Source organism: Oratosquilla oratoria, chromosome 20 (genome assembly GCF_046742065.1).
Source record: "Oratosquilla oratoria isolate Oo_2021 chromosome 20, ASM4674206v1, whole genome shotgun sequence".
In the NCBI taxonomy this organism is placed as follows: Eukaryota; Metazoa; Arthropoda; class Malacostraca; order Stomatopoda; family Squillidae; genus Oratosquilla; species Oratosquilla oratoria.
In genome coordinates this window covers 32,086,625-32,091,624 of record NC_134796.1, presented here as the reverse complement: position 1 = coordinate 32,091,624, position 5,000 = coordinate 32,086,625, and the positions used below count along the sequence as shown (strand labels likewise).

Below are 5,000 nucleotides of genomic sequence, written 5' to 3'. Positions count from 1 at the left end.
TAGATAAATGAATAACTAAATGAATAGCTATATTAACATATAAATACATAGATAAATAAATCAACAGATAAACAGATGGAGAGATAAATAAATACATAGATAAAAAGATAAATAAATGAATGGATAAACATATATAAACAGATAAGAGTTCCAAAGTAATGAACAAATAAAAATAAGATTAGAGAACAGAACACAAGTGTTTATCTCTTGTGAACTCGGTCTTACGGCTTCACTCTCACCTCCCACTCTCACCCCTCCAGCATCCTCCCTCCTCCCTACGCTCCATCACCCTCCACCACAGCGAGCCAGATTTTTTTTTTTCACTGGCTTTATCTCTCTTTTGCCGCCTCCTCCTAAGCCACCACCACCGCCACCACCGCCACCACCGCCACCACAGCCACCTCTCCTCCTCCGTCCAGGGTGAGGAGACGCAGGGTCCGATAAATAAGTCATAAGTTTTCCTCAACGCCAACGACTGAATGATGGGCTCCTTTTTCCCCCCTTTACCGGACGCTTCCCTCAGAGAGGAAAAAAAAATATATAAAGGGAATAAAAAGGAAAATAGATGAATGGGAGAAATAAGTGAATAAAAGATTGTTAGACAAATTAATAAATGAATAATTAGACAAACAAATGATGAAACAAAGACACGCACGCGCCCACACACACACACACACACACACACACACACACACACACACACACACACACACACACACACACACACACACACACACACACACACACACACACACACACACACACACACACACACACACACACGCGCGCGCATATATATATATATATATATATATATATATATATATATATATATATATATATATATATATATATATATATATAAATCAGACTAATCAATCACATCAGCCATCCTGAGTCCACTTCTGAACGAAGGCCTCTTTCATAGCATTCTATGATTCACACGACCGCGCCAATCTTTGCCAAGTCACTCCTGCAAACCTCTCTATCTCGTCTCTCCACCTTCTGTCTGGTCTACCTCTTCCACGCTTCCCATCTCCCGGCGTCCACTCAGTAACATACTTGATCCATCGCTCATCAGTCTTTCGCATTAACTTACTTGCCCAATTCCACCTCCTCTCTTTTACCGCCTCCACAATATATTTCACTCTAGTCTACTTTCTCACCCAACTTGCTCTCGGTCGCTCAGCGTTATTTTCATCACTGATCTCTCCATTCTTCTCTGCGCAGTTCTTAGCTTTGTCTCTATTGCCTTCATCAGTTTCCAAGAATCACACTCGTAGATTATTGCTAGCAGAATGCATTGGATGTAAATTTTACGTTTCAAACATAAAGGTAGAGAGCCTCTAAGGGTTTTATTATACTTACCACTTTCCAGCCAATTGTAATACGTCTTTCTATTTCATTTTCATAATCTTTGGTCACTTTCACCATCTTGCCTGAATAATTATACTCTTCAACTTCTTCAAGGCTCTTACCATCGATTATAATCTCTACTTTGAACTTTCGTATGAAACATTATTTTGGTTTTACTCATTTATTTTTCAAATCTACTTTGAGACTTTTGCAAGTCTTCTGCTCTTTATGAAATAAGAATAATGTCATCGACAAATCTTAGTTGGTTAGAATATTCACCATTAATCTTCAAATCTTTCCCTTCCCAACTCAACCTTCTAAAAATCTCTTCCAACTAAGCTGTAGATAATATGGGTGAAATTGCATTGCCTTGCCATACTCCTTTCTTGATCTTGATCTTTTTCGTATCTTTATGTAGTCGAATTACAGCGGTACTTTTTGCATAAATCTTTTCTAGAACCCTTATGATCTGTTCGTTTGTACCCTGCTCGCGTAGCGAGTTTAGTATTGCTATTTATTCTACCGAATGAAAGGCCTTCTCATAATCTACAAAACCTAAACAAAGAGGTATATCATATTTTCATTTTCTCGATTAGTTGGTTCATCGCTTGCAAATGGTCTAGAGTCGAATATCCGCTTCTAAACCCTGCCTATTCTCTCGGTTGGTTTCCATCTAAAACTTGACTTAGTCTATTTGTAAGTATCTTGGAGAATAGTTTATATACATTTGATAGCAAGCTAATCGGTCGGTAATTACTAAGGTCCTTCTGATCTCCTCTTTTGTGAATCAAAATTACTATAGCATTGCACCGTGATTCAGGAACGCTTTTTTGACGTAAGCACTGGGTGTACAACTGAGCTAATTTAATATGAACTTCTTTCCCTGCGTCTTTCAAAAGACCTATCGATATACCATCTTCCCCTAGTAGGTTTTCCTTGTTCCATATTTTTAGAGCAAATTCTACTTCTTCCTTTGTAATCTCTGGTACACTACTAACGTCTACAGATGCTCTCATCTCCTAATATGAAGTCTATTTCATTCTTTGTTGTTCCATTTGGACTTCTTCAGGTTCATTTACGACCTACACGCTTTTGGAAGAAAGTGTTCATTATTCTCATGTTGTAATACTCTGCAAAATTGACTAACATCTCGCCTCTGTCACTTCTTTCACCAAGCTCCCCAATGCACGACTCATCTCCCATCTTCTTCCTCACTTTAGCATTAAAATCGCCTATAACCAACGTGTACTTACTTTTTCTTGATTTATTATTTGACTTAATTCATCATAGGGCACAACCTAATCACAGTCCCTGTCTGATAAACTACTAAATCTGACTACGTTACCAGCAACCCCTCGGTTTATCAAGAATCCTACTCCACTAGCTCTTTCTTTTTCCTTACCTCTATAGTAGAACAGGTAGTGGCTATCATGTAAGTATCAGCTTTTCTTCCGCTCTTCGGACTTCGCTTAGTCACACGATGTCCCACTTGATGTTGCCTAGTTCTTCCATTAAACTCTCTAGCTTGTGATCTTCTGAGAGGGTTCTTACGTAGTAAGTATAGATCTTCATTTTCTTCATGCTATTTAATGTCTAAACTTGGATCTGCTTGGACAGTGCTTACTCACATTCGGTGGCACACTGCACCGTAAGCACACACGGCAATACGGTTGAACCTTTGGGAGATGATGATCCAATAGGAACGCCCGGCATTCTTTTGGTTGTGCAATTCATGATTTCTATGAAGGAATTTTGGCAGTAATCTCACCTCCCTGCCAAATGGTTTCTGGTGAGATATTTCTCTGGTGTCACGTTATTCATTATATTCTGTGGAGCCCTATATATCTATAGGGTACCCAATGGTCCACGCCGTCATTATGACGATACTTCATATATATATGAGGAATTTCCCTGTTCGCCATCAGGGGCGTGCCAGTTGGCAGTGGGTCCTACGACTGTGTATGCGAGCTGCTCTTTGCCTCACCTTTCTTACTAAACCTTTTCGATATGGGTGATCCTACAGATATTTCCTCTCTATCGACATAGCTTTTGTAGTCATTAAGATTCTCAAGCCTCACCACGTCAAGGTGTAAACTCTCGGACAGATATATTACACACACACACACACACACACACACACACACACACACACACACACACACACACACACACACACACACACACACACACACACACACACACACACACACACACACACACACACACACACACACACACACACACACACACACACACACACACACACACACACACACATGTATATGTATATATATATATATATATATATATATATATATATGTGTGTGTGTGTGTGTGTGTGTGTGTGTGTGTGTGTGTGTGTGTTTGTGTATGTATATATGTATATATCACCAGGTGGTAGGATCAGAGCAAGGGAGCAGTCGCCGGGCGTGAACTTCCCTGATGTGAAACGTTGAGTAATAGTCTGAGAATGATTGGAATAAACTTCCTGCAGAGGGAATACACTGTAGTACGTTTCGAAGTTTTATGATTCATTTAGACAAACACCTAAGCAATATGCTGTAATATCTAACAATTGTTTGGTCCGCTTATTATGGACCAAAAAGTCCACTGTCGTTATGCTCTTCCTTAGTAAACCTTTGTAAATTTATCTTATGCCTTATCCGGATACCGAATGCTAGCCCCCGGGGCTGCTCCTACTGGTAAAAGTGAGAATGCTGATGAGATTTGAAAATAAACGAGGGGGAGATGGTTCTCTCGGACATCTGTGCAGGCTGCTCTGGTTGACCTAACTGAATACACATAATCTCCTTTGTCTAATTAGGGAGAAACAGCTTGTAGGAAAGTAGATGTCCTATAGAACCTCCACACAGTTCTGTTCTCCACGAAACAGTTGACTATACAAGGTCCCCATTCATTCCTGTATAGTGTACGTACCTCACGCTTGGTTTGACTACACTCTATACAGATTCACTGAGCATGGTGTAGTCTAAGGTAATTCGTTTCACCAATGCTTTCTGACGCGCCCATCCTTTAACCTCTTTACTTAAACCCTCTCCATACTCTCTCTCTCTCTCTCTCTCCCTCTCTCTCTCTCTCTCTCTCTCTCTCTCTCTCTCTCTCTCTCTCTCTCTCTCTCTCTCTCTCTCTCTCTCTCTCTCTCTCTCTCTATCTCTCTCTCTCTCTCACACACACACACACACAAACAATCCCTCCTTATGTTATCTCGAGGGAGGCTGTAAAGGATCTACGCTCACCAGAAGATTTTGTTTACTTCAAAGGAACTGTAGCCCACTGGTTATCAGAATGTTGTTCATGGAACACTTAGTGGACTACAAAATGAACCAAGTGTGGTCACTAACTGAAAACAAATGAGAAATAATGGATCTTTAGTGAAATAACCTAGTGTTGAAGTGGTCTACAAGGAAACTCGGAAACAGCACCGTATAAGTGTGGTCAATAAGCCTTTTGAATGGATCGCCAAGGATTTGTGGACTCAATATTTTCCCAATATTCCCATTGAAAATATTATAAGTAATAATACTCCATGAGGATACCTAAATCATTAATATCTAATCACAACATCCCAAAGATATAGGCAGTTTAATTGACCCGAGAAATCTTCTCACCATCTACTCTTCGAT

The 5,000-nt window shown here is 40.0% G+C and overlaps 1 protein-coding gene across 1 annotated transcript in view; it reads right to left on the bottom strand.

Annotated features, from left to right (window-relative positions):
• Positions 1–5,000, bottom strand: part of LOC143036168 (thrombospondin type-1 domain-containing protein 7B-like) — a 546,632-nt gene that overhangs the window by 367,624 nt on the left and 174,008 nt on the right. The window lies entirely within an intron of this gene.